General features: G+C 41.7%; 1 protein-coding gene across 13 annotated transcripts in view; it reads right to left on the bottom strand.

The window, feature by feature from the left end:
* Nucleotides 1–16,963, bottom strand: part of MYO9A (myosin IXA) — a 483,806-nt gene that overhangs the window by 344,359 nt on the left and 122,484 nt on the right. The gene's annotated exons all lie outside the window — the stretch shown is intronic.

Below are 16,963 nucleotides of genomic sequence, written 5' to 3'. Positions count from 1 at the left end.
TTATCCTACTACATTACACTAAATTCATTTATCACTTATAATTGTTTATTGATGGGTCCTCTATGTATTATAGTATCATGTCATCTGCAAAAAGTGATAGTTTTACATCTTCCTTTCCAGTTTAAATGCATTTTATTTTTATTATCTGACTGCTATGACTAGGACGTCCAGTATTATGTTGAATAAAAGTGGTTAAAGTGGCTGGGCCAGCATGGCTCTGTGGTTGAGCATTGACTTATGAACCAGTAGGTCACAGTTTCATTCCCGGTTAGGGCACATGCCCAGGTTGTGGGCTCAATCCCGTATGGGGCATGCAGGAGGCAGCCGATTACTGACTCCTCTCTCATCATTGATGTTTCTATTTCTCCCTCTCCTTTCCTATCTGAAATCAATAAAAATATATATATATTTTTTAATAGTGGTGATAGTGGACATCCTTGTCTTATTCTTGATCTTAATGAGAATAATGTAACCTGTCGGTTTGTGATATATTGCCTTTATAATGTTGAGATATGTCCCTTCTACTCCCACTTTGCTGAGAATTTCTTTTTTTCATAAATGATGGATTTTATTGAATGCTTTGTTTCCATCTATTGATATGATATGATTTTTATCCTTCAATTTGTTATAAGGTGTATCATGTTAACTGGTTTGCAGATATTGAACTGATTTTGCCCGCCAGGAATAAATCCCACTTGATCGTGATGTATAATATTTTTAAAGTATAGCTGACTTCAGTTTGGGAATATTTTATTGAGAATTTTTGCATCTATGTTCATCAGATATTGGCCTATAATTTTTTTTTTTTGTAATGTCTTTGTCTGATTTTGGAATCAGGGTAATGCTGGCCTCATGAACTAAGCTTGAGAGTCTTCCCTCCTCTTGAATTTTTTTTGATCACTTGAGGAAGATTGGTGTTAATTCTTCTTTGAATGTTTGGTGAAATTCTGTGAAGCCATCCATTCCAAAACTTTTGTTTGTTGGAATTTTTTGATTACTGATTTGAATACATTAGTAGTAACTAATGTGTTCAGATTCTTCTGATTCTTCTGGATTCAATCTTGGAAAACTATGTTTCTAGAAATTTATTTCTTCCAAATTGTCCAAAATTTTTGGCATATATAATTGTTCATAGTATTTTCTTATAATCCTTTGTACTTCTGTCATGTCATTGTCACTTCTCCCCTTTCATTTCTGATTTATTTGGGTCTTCTCTCTTTTTCTTTTGATGTATCTGGTTAAGGGTTTATCAATCTTGTTTATCTCGAAAAGAACCCGTTCTCAGTTTCACTTTATGTATATTTTTTCAACCTTCACCCGAGATCATTTTCATTTAATTTTAGAAAGAAAGAAAGAAAGAAAGAAAGAAAGAAAGAAAGAAAGAAAGAAAAAGAAAGAAAGAAAGAAAGAAAGAAAGAAAGAAAGAAAGAAAGAAAGAAAGAAAGAAAGAAAGAAAGAAAGAAAGAAAGAGAGGGTGATAGGGGAGAGGAAGGGGGAGGGGAGGGAGGAGAGAGAGGGAGAGAGAGGGGGAGAGGAGAGAGAGAGAGAAAGCCATCAACTGGTTGCTGATCATATGCACCCCAACCAAAGATCAAACCTACAACCTAGGTATGTGCCTTGACTGGGAATTGAACCCACAACCTTTCGGTGTATGGGATAACACTCCCACCAACTGAGCCACACTAGCCAGGGCTTAGTTTTATTTTAGATTCTATTATGTTTATTTCTACTCTAATCTTTATTATTTCCTTTCTACTCACTTTGAACATTATTGTTCTTTTTTCTTTTTCCTTTAGGTGTAAAGTTAGACTGTTTGTTTGAGACTCTTTTTTCTTGAAGTAGGCCTTACTGCTATGCATTTCCTTTAGGACTGCTTTCGCTGTTTCCTACAGATTTTTGGTTGTAGCATTTTCATTTTCATTTGTCTCAAATTATCTTTTGATTTCTCTCTTGATTTCATTGTTAACCCATTCATTATTTAGTAGCATTTTATTTAACCTCCATGTGTTTGTGTATTTTTCAGGTTTTTTTCCCCATGTATTTGATTTCTAACTTTATATTATTGTGGTCAGGGAAAATACTTGATATGATTCAAATCTTCTTAAATTTATTGAGACTTGCCGAAACCGGTTTGGCTCAGTGGATAGAGCGTCGGCTTGCGGACTGGAGGGTCCCGGGTTCGATTCCGGTCAGGGCCATGTACCTGGGTTGCGGGCATATCCCCAGTAGGAGATGTGCAGGAGGCAGCTGATCGATGTTTCTCTCTCATCGATGTTTCTAGCTCTCTATCTCTCTCCCTTCCTCTCTGTAAAAAATCAATAAAATATATTTTAAAAAAAAAATTTATTGAGACTAGTTTTGTGTTCTAACGTGGTATATCGTGAAAAATGTTACTTTGTGTAACTGAAAAAAAAGTATATTCTGCTGACTTGGGGTAAAATGCTCTTAAAATATCAATTAAATCCTTCTGGTCTAATGTGTCATTTAAGGCTATGATTTCCTTGTTGACTTTGTATAAACGATCTATCCAATGATGTCAATGGGGTGTTAAAGTCCCATACTGTGACTGTATTACTGTGAATTTCTCCTTTTATGTCTGTCTCCATTAGCTTTATATATTTAGGTCAGTGATGGCGAACCTATGACATGCGTGTCAGAGGTGACACGCAAACTCATTTTTTTTGGTTGATTTTTCTTTGTTAAATGGCATTTAAATATGTAAAATAAATATCAAAAATATAAATCTTTGTTTTACTATGGCTGCAAATATCAAAAAATTTCTATATGTGACACGGCACCAGAGTTAAGTTAGGGTTTTTCAAAATGCTGGCACGCCGAGCTCAAAAGGTTCACCATCACTGATTTAGGTGCATAAATGTTTACAAGGGTTATATCCTCTTGTTGAATGGATCCCTTTACCATTATGAAATGTCCTTCTTATATCCTATTATAGCCTTTGATTTAAAAAAAAATGTTTTATAGATTTCAGAGAGGAAAGGAGAGGGAGAGAGAGAGAGAGAAACATCAATGATGAGAGAGAATCATTGATCAGCTGCCTCCTGCATGCCCCACACTGGGAGTCAAGCCCACAATCAGGGCATGTGCCCTGACTGGGAATCGAACCATGACCTCCTGGTTCATTAGTCGATGCTCAACCACTGAGCCATGCCGGCTGGGCTATAACCTGTTTTAAGGTCTACTTTGTCTGATATAAGTATTGGTACCCCAACTTCATTTTATTTCCATTTTCATGAAATATCCTTGTCCATCCCTTTTTGCCAGTCTGTGTGTGTGTGTCTTGCAATCTGGAATAGGTCTCTTGTAGATGGCATATGTATGGATCTTGTTGTCTTATCCTGGCTACTCTATATCTTTTTTTTATTATTGATTTTGGAAACATAGGAAAGGAATGGGGAAGAGGAAGGGAGGGAACTAGGAAGAGAGGGGAGAGGAGGAAGAAAGAGAAGGAGAAAGAGAAAGAGAAAGAGAGAGAAAGAGACATCAATTTGTTGTTCCACTTATATATGCATTCATTGGTTGATTCTTATATGTGCCTTGACTAGAGATCAAACACAACTATGGCATACTGGGTTAATTTCAGAGAGGAAAATCTAACCAACTGATCTACCTGGTCAGAGCCTACTCTATGTCTTTTGATTAGATAATTTAATCCATTTATTTTTAAAGTCATTATTAAAACGTATGCAGTACTGCCAATTTGTTATTTATGTTTGTGTTCTTTTTTCCCCTTTTTCTTAAAGAAATCCCTTTATTGTTTCTTTTAATGCTGGCTTAATTGTGGTAAATGCTTTAACTTTTTCTTTTCTTTCTCCTTCAATTTTAAATAACTTTGCTGAGCAAAGTAGTCTTGGTTGTAGGTCCTTGTTTTCATTACTTTGAATATTTCAGGCAAATCCCTTCAGTACTGCAAAGTTCTGTTGAGAAATCAGCTGACAATCTATGAGAGCTAACTATTAGGCAACAAACTGCTTTTCTCTAGATTCTTTTAAGATTCTCTATTTGTCTTTAATCTTTGATATTTTAGCCAGTTATCTGCCACGCGTCCAAAACGAAAACCCTCCCCACCCGTCACGATATTCTGAATTTAATTTAAAAAAAAAACAATTTGCAATGAATATTATAAAATATATATATATATTACAATTCAGGTGTTCTTGAAAGTTTTCAGATGAAAATTCCCACAAAAAATAATTTTAAAGTTTGTCAGGGCTGCCACGTAGGGATAACATTTTTTTTTTATAGATGCACTTGGCATGTGGGGAAGGTCTGCCACATGCGTCTACAAACACTTATGGCGTACAATGGGTTAATTATGATGTGTCTCAGTGTCCGTCTTTTTGGGTTCATCTTGTTTGGGATTCTCTATGCTTCTTGGACTTGTGTTTTTTATTTTTATTTACTTATTCATTTTTATTGATTCTAAAGGGAGAAACATTTATGAGAGAGAGATACATTGATCAGCTGTCTCCTGCACATGCCCCAACTGGGGATTGAACCCACAACCCAGGCATGTGCAGTGACCAGGAATCAAACTCATGATCTTCCAGTGCAAAGGACAATGATCCAACCTACTGAGCCATACTGGCCAGGGCATGGACTTGTATGTTTATATCCTTCATCAAGTTAGAAAAGTTACCCATAATTATTTCTTCAAATAAGTTCTCAATCTATTGCTCCCTCTCTCTCATCCTTCTGGAACCACTATGATGTGAATTTTGTTACATGTGATATTCTTCCAGACATCCTAGAAGTACCTTAAACTATCCTTATTTTTTTATCCCTTTCTTTTTGCTGTTCCAATTGGGTGTTTTCTGCTACCTTGAGCTAGTCTTCCAAATCAGTGAGTTGATAATCTGCTTCATCTAATCTGCTATTGATTTCTTCTAGTGCATTCGTATTTCGGTTATTGTATTCTTCATTTCTGACTGATTCATTTTCATGGTTTCTATCTCATTTTTATGCTTACTATCTCTTTGTTTAGAATCCTTATAACCAGGATTTTAAACTCTGCATTTGCTGGATTGCTTGCCTCCATTTCATTTAGTTCTTTTTTCTGAAATTTTCTCCTGTTCTGTCATTTGGGACATTTCTCTGACTCCCTATTTGGCTGCTTCTCTGTTGTTGTTTTTTTATGTATTAGGTAGATCTGCTATAAAAGATAAAATTTTTCACTGAAACATCAGAGAACTGCCTAGAATATAACAATAGAATATTATATAAGATTTTCAACTGATTTCTCATTGAAAGCCATGATGGAAGGATAAATTCAAACCACTGAAAGGAAAAACCTGGGGATCAAGAATTATATATCCAGAAAAACAAACAACTGAAGTATCCCTCAATAGATCATTGGATAAAGAAGATGTGGTACAACCCTAGCTGGTTTGGTTCAGTGGATAGAGCGTCGGCCAGCAGACTGAAAGGTCCCAGGTTCGATTCTGGTCAAGGGCACATGCATGGGTTCTGGGCTCAATCCCCAGTGTGGGGCATACAGGAGTCAGCCAATCAATGATTCTCTCTCATCATTGATATTTCTATCTCTCTCTCCCTCTCCCTTCCTCTCTGAAATCAATAAAAACATATTTAAAAAGAAATAAGATGTGGTACATATATACTATGGAATACTACTCAGCCATAAGAAAAGAAATACAGTCAAGATTGAAAATAGCTACTCCAGAGAAAACAAGATGGCGGCATACGTAAACACCGGAAATTGTTGCCTCTCACAACCACTTCAAAAATACAACTAGAGAACCAAGATGGCGGCATAGGTTAACGCCGGAGATTGCTGCCTTGAACAACCAAATCAAAATACACCTAAAAGAGGGAACAGACATCATCCAGAACCACAGGAAGGCTGGCTGAGTGGAAATTCTACAACTAGGAGGAAAGAGAATATCATACCCAGACTCAGAGGAGGCGCAGTGCTGAAGTGAAATACTCAGGTACGGAGTGCGCGCGGAGCGGGCTGACGGCGGAGGGCACGGTTGGTGCTTTCAATCGGGAGGGAGTCTCAGGCCCTGAGCTCCAGATCCGGGTGAGTCTGTAGGGACCCAGACTCAAACGGGAGAAAGGGGACTGTCTGGCTTCAGTCGGAACTCGAAGGCAGCTTTCTCTCCGAGGTTTGCAGCAGTTGCTGGGACTCTGTGAGGCAGAGCCCCTAGGGATGGAACTGAGAGCCGCCATAACTGCTCTCTCCCGCCCACCCTGTTGATCCTGAGCCCGAGTGACCCACCCGCCCCGCCCAAGCCCTGCGCAGAGCCATTTGCCAGATAGCCTCAGGCAAAGGCTAGATTACCACCTCCCTAGAGGACAGAAGTTTACCCACTGCAGACACAGCTGATTCTCACAGCCAGCTGGCCTGGAGGTCAAACCCCCCTAGTATTAACTACAACAATCAAGGCTTAACTACAGGAGGACTGCACACAAAGAGCACTAGGGGTAGGGGGTGCACCAAGAAAGCATAAAAAATGCAGAGACAAAGAAACAGGACAAAACTGTCAATGGAGGATATTCAGTTCAGAACCACACTTTTAAGGTCTCTCAAGAACTGTCTAGAAGCCGCCGATAAAGTTATTGAGATCCTCAACAAATCTAATGAGACCCTCGATGTTATGATAAAGAACCAACTAGAAATTAAACATACACGGACTGAAATAACGAATATTATACAGACTCCCAACAGCAGACCAGAGGACCGCAAGAATCAAGGCAAAGATTTGAAATGCGAAGCTAAAAACACCCAACTGGAAAAGCAAAAGGAAAAAAGAATCCGAAAATACGAAGATAGTGTAAGGAGCCTCTGGGACAGCTTCAAGCGTACCAACATCAGAATTATAGGGGTGCCAGAAGATGAGAGAGAGCAAAATATTGAAAACCTATTTGAAGAAATAATGACAGAAAACTTCCCCCACCTGGTGAAAGAAATGGACTTACAAGTCCAGGAAGCACGGAGAACCCCAAACAAAAGGAATCCAAAGAGGACCACACCAAGACACATCATCATTAAAATGCCAAGAGCAAAAGACAAAGAGAGAATCTTAAAAACAGCAAGAGAAAGAAACTGTTACCTACAAGTGAGTACCCATACGACTGTCAGCTGATTTCTCAACAGAAACTTTGCAGGCCAGAAGGGAATGGCAAGAAATATTAAAAGTGATGAATACCAAGAACCTACAACCAAGATTACTTTATCCAACAGAGCTATCATTCAGAACTGAAGGTCAGATAAAGAGCTTCACAGATAAGGAAAAGCTAAAGGAGTTCATCACCACTAAACCAGTATTATATGAAATGCTGAAAGGTACCTTTAAGAAGAGGAAGAAGAAGAAAAAGGTAAAGATACAAATTATGAACAACAAATATGCATCTATCAACAAGTGAATCTAAGAATCAAGTGAATAAATAACCTGGTGATCATAATAGAATCAGGGACATAGAAAGGGAATGGACTGACTATTCTTGGGGGGGAAAGGGGTGTGGGAGATGTGGGAAGAGACTGGACAAAAATCGTGCACCTATGGATGAGGACAGTGGGTGGGGAGTGAGGGCGGATGGTGGGGTGGGAACTGGAAGGAGGGGAGTTATGGGGGGGGAAAAAGAGGAACAAATGTAATAATCTGAACAATAAAGATTTAATTTAAAAAAAAGTAATATGCAAATTAACTAATACTCCGCAACAAAGATGGCACCCATAGAGGCTGGGCAGGACGTTGGCAGCATCACCCTGGCAACGTGAGCCCAGCAGGCAAGTGGGGCCGCAGGCAGCATCCAGCAGGGCCTGCTGGGCGATTGAGGCAGTGTCCCGGGGGCAGGCAAGTGGGGCCCGCAGGCAGCACCCAGCAGGGCCTGCTGGGCAGTGTCGGTGGTGACCACGAGCAGGCAATCGGGCCCACAGGCAGCATCCAGCAGGGCCTGCTGGGCAGTGGTGGCACGACCTGCAGACAGCACCCAGCATTGCCTACTGGGCGGTCGCAGCAGAGACAGGGCAGCAGGCAATCGGAGCCACAAGCAGCACCCAGCAGGGCCTGCTGGGCGGTCGAGGCAGCGACCCGCAAGCAGGCAAGTGGGGCCCGCAGGCAGCACCTAGCAGGGCCTGCTGGGTGGTGACGGTAGTGAACTACGAGCAGGCAAGCAGTCCGCAGGCAGCACCCAGCAGGGCCTGCTTGCCCATCCTGGTGGTATGGAGCAGGCAGGCCCCACAGAGAGCAGAGAACCACAGGGAGTGGGTCCAAGCTGTCAGTAGCACATCCCCTGAGGGCTCCCGAATTGGAGAGGGTGTAGGTCGGGCTGAGGGACCTCTCCCCCTCCACCTCCTCCCCCCATGCATGAATTTCGTGCACCAGACCTCAAAAAAAAAATGCAACTAAAAGACAAAACGGACATCATCCAAAACCACAGGAAGGCTGGCTGAGTGGAAATTCTACAACTAGAAAGAGAAAAGCACACTGAGACTCAGAGGAGTTGCGGACGTAAAGTGCAGAGGTATGGAGGCGCACGTGGAAAGGGCTGGCAACTGAGGACCTAGTTGTCTTTTTCAATCGGGAGAGAGTCTCAAGCTCCCGACTACTCTGAACTCCAGTTCCGGGCAAGTCTCTGGGGACCCAGACTCATACAGGGAGAAACTGGACTGTCTGGAATCCGTCAGAACTTGAGGGCGGCTTTCTCTGAGAGGTGCTTGCAGCGATTACCGGGACACTGAGATGTGGGGCCTCTTAGGGTAGACTGAGGAGCAGCCATAGCTATTTGCTCCGCCCTGTTGAGTCCCTGAGACCCCACCCCACCCAAGCTGTGCGTAGAGGCTTTTGCATATGAAAGGCCTGGCCCTTTGCAATCTAAAATTACTTAACAAACTGCAGCTGGCTCAGAGAGAACCAGAACGTACAAAAGAAGGCCCAAGGCCCCACAGCAGCTTGCATTGCTTCACAGCTGGGCCTCATCTGGGAACCTCCAAATCCCAAACAAAGAAGAGGAATCTGCAGATATCTCTGTAGCTCCTGCTGGGTAGCCTCAGGCAGAGGCTAAATTAGCACCTCCTTAGAAATCCAAGACCAGTGTACCCAGTGGTCAGAGTGGGACCATCCAGATTACAACTCCTCAAATCCATAAGGGACACACTCAGGGGGCAGACTCAGTGAGCACCAAATCCCCACTGAAGCAAGTCTTGCCGCAGAAGGGTGTCTCCAGCACAGAAGTTCTCCCACCGTAGACACAGTTGATTCTCACAGCCCAGTGATATCAACTACAATCAAGGCTTAACTACAACAAGACTGTGCACAAAGCCCACAAGGGGGTGCACCAAGAGTGTCCACCTCAGGTAATTGGGGAGGCTGAGCTACTGGGCCATATAGGACACCTAGCACAGAAAGCTACTCTATCAACACAGGGAAGCATAAAAAATGCAGAGACCAAGAAACAGGTCACAAATGACAGAAATGGAGGAAAGCAAACTACTGGATATAGAGTTCAAAACCAAACTCCTAAGGTTTTTCAAGAATTTTCTAGAAACCACTGATAAATTTAGTGAGACCCTGAAGAAATCTAGTGAGACTGCTGATAAATTTAGTGATACCCTCAAGAAATCTAGTGAGACCGCCGATAAATTTAGTGAGACCCTCAAGAAATCTAGTGAGACCCTCTAAGTTACGAAAAAGGACCAACTAGAAATTAAGCATACACTGACTGAAATAAAGAATATTATACAGACTCCCAACAGCAGTCCAGAGGACCGCAAGAATCAAGGCAAAGATCTGAAATACGAAGAAGCAAAAATCACCCAACCAGAAAAGCAAAATGAAAAAAGAATCCAAAAATATGAAGATAGTGAAAGGAGTCTCTGGGACAACTTCAAGCGAACCAACATCCAAATTATAGGGGTGCCAGAAGAAGAGAGAAAGCAAGATATTGAAAACCTATTTGAAGAAATAATGACAGAAAACTTCCCCTACCTGGTCAAAGAAATAGACTTACAAGTCCAGGAAGCACAGAGAATCCCAAACAAAAGGAATCCAAAGAGGACCACACCAAGACACATAATTAAAATGCCAAGAGCAAAAGACAAAGAGAGAATCTTAAAAGCAGCAAAAGAAAAACAGTCAGTTACCTACAAGGGTGTACCCATACGACTGTCAGCTGATTTCTCAACAGAAACTCTGCAGGCCAGAAGGGAGTGGCAAGAAATATTAAAAGTGATGAATACCAAGAACCTACAACCAAGATTACTTTACACAGCAAAGCTATCATTCAGAATTGAAGGTCAGATAAAGAGCCTCACAGATTAAAAAAAAGCTAAAGGAGTTCATCACCACCAAGCCAGTATTATATGAAATGCTGAAAGGTATCCTTTAAGAAGAGGAAGAAGTAGAAAAAGGTAAAGGTACAAATTATGAATAACAAATACACATCTATCAACAAGTGAATCTAAAAATCAAGTGAATAAATAATCTGATGAACAGAATAAACTGGTGAATATAATAGAATCAGGGGCATAGAAAGGGAGTGGACTGACTATTCTCGGGGGGGAGGGGCAGGGGTGTGGGGGTGCAGGAAGAGACTGGACAAAAATCGTACACCTATGGATGAGGACAGTGGGGGAGGGGGGTGATTAGGGCAGAGGGGGGGTGGGAACCGGGTGGAGGGGAGCTATGGGGGGGGGGGGAGAAGAACAGCTATAATAATCTGAACAATAAAGATTTAATTTAAGAAAAAAAAAGAAAAAAAATCACTACTCTATACTAAAGTAAAGGAAAAAAAAAGAAATACAGCCATTTATGACAATGTGGATGGATCTTGAGAATATCATGGTAAGCAAAAAAAGCCAGACAGAAAAAGTCAAAAACCATATGATTTCACTCATATATGGACTATAAAACTAAAAGCAACAAATGAACAAACAAGACAAATGAACAAACAAAAACTCATAGACACAAAAAACAATATGGTGCTTATTGGAGAGAAAGGGGGATAGACGACAGTGAAGGATAGAGGGGGTCATATATGATGACAGAAGGAAACTTGACTTTGGGTAGTGGACACACAATGCAATATGCAGATGATGTATCAAAGAGTTGTACAATTTAAACCTATATAATTTAGTTACCAACGTCACTAATAAATTTAATACAAATAAAATTTTTAAAAAATAAAAGAGAAATTAAGACATTCCCAGATGAACAAAACCAAAGAAGCTTCATAGCTAGCAGATGGGCCCTACAAGAAATGGTTAATGCGAGGTGGTTTTTTGGGGTTTTTTTTTTTAATATATTTTATTGATTTTTTACAGAGAGGAAGGGAGAGAGATAGAGAGTTAGAAACATTGATGAGAGAGAAACATCGATCAGCTGCCTCCTGCACATCTCCTACTGGGGATGTGCCCGCAACCCAGGTAGATGCCCTTGACCAGAATCGAACCTGGACTGGCACAATAATAGGCATATAGATCAATGGAATAGAATAGAGAGCCCAGAAATCGGCCCGAACCAATATGCTCAATTAATATTTGACAAAGGAGGCAAGAACATACAATGGAGCCAAGATAGTCTCTCCAATAAATGGTGTCGGGAAAATTGGACAGATATATGCAAGAAAATGAAACTAGACCACCAACTTACACCATACACAAAAATAAACTCAAAATGGATAAAGGACTTAAATGTACGACAGGAAACCATAAAAATTCTAGAAGAATCCAAAGGCAACAAAATCTCAGGCATATGCCGAAGCAATTTCTTCACTGATACAGCTCCTAGGGCACTTGAAACTAAAGAAAAAATGAACAAATGGGACTACATCAAAATAAAAAGCTTCCGCACAGCAAGAGAAACCATCAACAAAACAACGAGAAAACCCACTGTGTGGGAAAACATATTTGCCAATGTCATATCTGATAAGGGCCTAATCTCCAAAATTTACAGGGAACTCATACAACCTAACAAAAGGAAGATAAACAATCCAATCCAAAAATGGGCAAAGGACCTAAATAGACACCTTTCAAAAGAGGACATTCAGAAAGCCAAGAGACATATGAAAACATGCTCAAAGTCACTAATCATCTGAGAGATGCAAATCAAAACAACAATGAGGTACCATCTCACACCTGTCAGACTGGCTATCATCAACAAATCAACAAACGACAAGTGCTGGAGAGGATGTGGAGAAAAAGGAACACTTGTGCACTGCTGGTGGGAATGCAGACTGGTGCAGCCACTATGGAAGACAGTATGGAGTTTCCTTAAAAAACTGAAAATGGAACTCCCATTTGACCCTGTGATCCCACTTCTAGGAATATATCCCAAGAAACCAGAAACACCAATCAGAAAGGATATATGCACCCCTATGTTCATAGCAGCACAATTCACCATAGCTAAGATCTGGAAACAGCCTAAGTGCCCATCAGTAGATGAATGGATTAGAAAACTGTGGTACATCTACACGATGGAATACTATGCTGCTGTAAAAAGGAAGGAACTCTTACCATTTGCAACGGCATGGATGGAACTGGAGAGCATTATGCTAAGTGAAATAAGCCAGTCAATGAAGGAAAAATACCACATGATCTCACTCATTCATGGATAATAAAGACCATTATAAACTTATGAACAATAATAGATACAGAGGCAGAGCTGCCTCAAACAGATTGTCAAACTGCAGCGGGAAGGCCGGGGAGGGTTGGGGGGCAGGAGGTAGAGGGGTAAGAGATCAACTAAAGGACTTGTATGCATGCATATAAGCATAACCAATGGACATAAGACACCGGGGGATAGGGGAGGCTAGGGGACTGTCTAGGGCGGGGGGATAAAATGGACACATATGTAATACCCTTTGTAATACTTTAAGCAATAAATAAAAAAAAGAAAAAAAAGGAAAAAAAAAGAAAAGAAAAAAAAGAATCGAACCTGGGACCTTTCAGTCCGCAAGCCGACGCTCTAGCCACTGAGCCAAACCGGTTTCGGTGAATGGGAGTTTTTTATGGCTGAAATGAAAGGTAACTAAAGATTCAGTTAAGCATTTAAAAATGTAACTAATAAAGGTTAGACATAGGTAAATATAAAAGACAGCATAAATGTATATTTTTGTTTGTAACACTGTTTTTCCTCATTAAAGTTAAGGAGTTCTACAAAAAACAATAATTATAAACTTTTATTGCTGTGTCTATCTATAGTAATAAAAGCCTAGATGGTCCCGCACTGTTGTGCAACACCCTCACGTCATCACAAGTTGGCCGCCACAAGATGGCCAGCAGAGGAGCGCAGTTGGGGCAAACAGGCCAGCAGGGAAGGGCAGTTGGGGGCCATCGGGCCGGCAGAAGAGGGCACTTGGGGGCCATCAGGTCAGCAGGGGAGGGCAGTTGGGGGCCATCAGGCTGGCAGGGGAGGGTATTTGGGGACTATCGGGCCAGCAGGGGAGCAGTTAGGCATCAATCAGGCCAGCAGGGGAGCAGTTAGGGGGCAATCAGGCTGGCAGGCAGAAGCGGTTAGGAGCCAGCAGTTCCAGATTGTGAGAGGGATGTCCCAGATTGGAGAGGGTGCAGGCCAGGCTGAGGGACACAGCCTGCCCCCATACACATATTTTGTGCACCGGGCCTCTAATTATCTATAATAATCTATAATAATAAAAGTATAATATGCTAATTAGACCAGACTGCCAAACAACCTTCCAGAGGTCCTTCTGGACAACCTTCAGGATAAAGCCGGGGCTGTGAGGGCCCATCACTGAGCCCTGGCCAGGTGGGCAGGGCCTCACTCTGCACAGCATTGATCATAGAGCCCTGGCAGGGTGGGCATGGCGGGCAGGGCCTCCCTATGGGCAGTGATCAATGGCTGAGTCCAGGCCGGGTAAGGAGGGCCTCCGTCACAGAGCCTCAGCAGGGTGGGCAGGGCCTCCCTCTATGCTGGCTCCCATCAATCGCAGAGCCCCAGCAGGGTGGGCAGGGCCTCCCTCTGCAGGGCATCGATCTGGGGGCCCTGTGATTCATCGCCCTACAGAGGGAGGCCCAGGTCATCGGCCAGCAACACTGTGGCGGGTGGGTGGAGCCGGCCAGCTAACTCCTCACAGAGGGAGGCCAAGGCCAGCCAAGCCATGGAACCCCATGCCTTTTGTCCACAGAGGGAGGCGACCAGTAGCGGAGTAGGGGCAGCGCGACACAGATGGCAGGCAGTGGCAGCCTTAGGGGTGGGGCCAGCTGCTGGCAGCCAGGGGAAGAAAAGCCCCAATAGGCCCCTTCCTCTACCAGCCCCGCCCTCAATCGCCCCCCCACTTCTGACCCTGGAAGGAGGGAGGAGGTAGCCTAATTCCACCTGTCCCTCCCTCGGCCTGCGTCGACAACAGAATATGTCTGAAGACCAACTATTGTCACAATGTACCTCTGAAGCCAAAAGAAGCTAGCAGCATCGACACAATGCATCTTAAGACCAGCTATTGGCACAACGTACCTCTGCAGCCAAAAAAAACCCAGCGTCATCAACAGAATATTTCTGAAGATCAACTATTGGCACAACGTACCTCTGAAGCCAAAAGAAAGCTGCGGTGTCGATGGAATATGTCTGAAGACCAACTATTGGCACAACATACTCTGAAGCCAAGAGAAGCCAGATACATTGGGCACAATGTATCTGAAGACCAACTATTGGCACAACGTACCTCTGCAGCCGAAAGAAAGCAGCGTCATCAACAGAAAATGTCTAAAGACCAACTATTAGCACAACATATCTCTGAAGCCGAGAGAAGCCGGTGTTGTCAACACAATGTATCTGAAGACCAACTATTGGCCCAACATACCCCTGCAGCCAAAAGAAAGCAGCGGCAGCGACAGAATATGTCTGAACACCAATTATTGGCACAATGTACCTCCGAAGCTGAAAGAAGCCAGCGTCATAGACAGAATATGTCTGAAGAACAGTATTGACAAGTACTACCAATACTGGTAGGAACTGCCTTCACAGTGAAAATGAAGTAAATGAGGATGCAATTATCGAACATAGTTGTGGCAGAATGGCTATTCCATGTCCATTTTGCCTATCACTAAATTTCTCTGATGAAAAACCATCTGATGGAAAATTTACTCAATGTTGTAGCAAAGGTAAAATTTGTCCAAATAATATACATTTTCCAGGATACTCAGCATATTTTAAGAAATTAATGATAGCCGAAACCGGTTTGGCTCAGTGGATAGAGCGTCGGCCTGTGGACTGAAAGGTCCCAGGTTCGATTCCGGTCAAGGGCATGTACCTGGGTTGCGGGCACATCCCCAGTGGGAGATGTGCAGGAGGCAGCTGATCGATGTTTCTCTCTCATCGATGTTTCTAACTCTCTATCTCTCTCTCCCTTCCTCTCTGTAAAAAATCAATAAAATATATTAAAAAAAAAAAAGAAATTAATGATAAATGAATATTCTGACAGTAAAAATTTCATGGAAAATATTCGTTCGATAAATAGTTCTTGTGCTTCAATGGGTGAAAATATTGCATCACCATCAGGATATGGGCCATACTGTTTTAGAATACATGGACAACTTTATCACCGTACTGGAACTTTACATCCTTCGGATGGTGTTTCTCGAAAGTTTGATCAACTCTATATTTTAGATACGGCAAAGCGACGAGTAAAACATTAGCAATGCCAGAAAACCAAGGTTGCTTGGAAAAACTCATAATCAATATCAACAACCTCATGCATGAAATAAACGAATTAACAAAATCATACAAGATGCTACATGAGGTAGAAAAGGAAGCCAAATCTGAAGCAGCAGCGAAAGGTATTGCTCCCATAGAAGTAACAATGGTGATTAAATGTGATCATAATAATGATCCGGGTAGATATAATTCTCCCTGTGTAACCGAGGTTGCCATCATATTCAGAAACGAAGATGGAGAGCCTCCTTTTGAAAGGGACTTGCTCATTCATTATAAACCAGACACCAATAATCTGAATGCCACTAAAATGAAATAAATCAGTATCCTGTTTCCTATATTAGATGCAATGACATATCCTATTCTTTTTCCACATGGTGAAAACGGCTGGGGGACGGATATTGCATTAAGACTCAGAGATGACAGTGTAATTGGCAATGACACTAGATCAGGGGTGGGCAAACTTTTTGACTCGAGGGCCACAATTGGTTCTTAAACTGGACCAGAGTGCCGGAACAAAAGCATGGATGGAGTGTTTGTGTGAACTAATATAAATTCAAAGTAAACATCATTACATAAAAGGGTACGGTCTTTTTTTTTTTAGTTTTATTCATTTCAAACGGGCCGGATCCGGCCCGCGGGCCGTAGTTTGCCCACAGCTGTACTAGATGAAATGTAAGAACACAAGTCACACAAATGCAGTATTATGGATTTCATCTCTCCATTCAGAACATGTTCAATCCTATTTTAAATGCAGGAAAATTAACTCAACAGTATATTGTTGATTCATATTCAAAAATGGAAGCCAATCAGATAAATTTCATTACAGCAAACCAATCTAAGTTGAGAGTTGAAAAATATAGTGGTTTGATGGATTATATCACATCTAAATCTGAAAATGACAATGTACCGATTGGTAAAATGATAATGCTTACATCATCTTTTGAGGGTAGTTCCAGAAATATGCAGCGGCAATATCAGGATGCTATGACAATTGTAACAAAGTATGGCAAGCCCAATTTATTCATAACCATTACATGCAACCCCAAATGGGGAGATACTACAAACAATTTACAACGTTGGCAAAAAGTTGAAAATATACATGACTTGCTAGCCAGAGTTTTTAATATTAAGCTGAATGCTCTTTTAAATGATATATGTAAATTCCAGTTATTTGGCAAAGTAATAGCTAAAATTCATGTCACTGAATTTCAGAAATGTGGACTGCCTCAAGCTCACATATTATTGATATTAGATATTAGATAGTGAATCCAAATTACGAACAGAAGATGACATTGACCATATAGTTAAGGCAG

The sequence above is a fragment of the Myotis daubentonii genome, chromosome 1 (assembly GCF_963259705.1).
Source record: "Myotis daubentonii chromosome 1, mMyoDau2.1, whole genome shotgun sequence".
In the NCBI taxonomy this organism is placed as follows: Eukaryota; Metazoa; Chordata; class Mammalia; order Chiroptera; family Vespertilionidae; genus Myotis; species Myotis daubentonii.
This window is presented reverse-complemented; position numbering and strand designations above follow the sequence as displayed.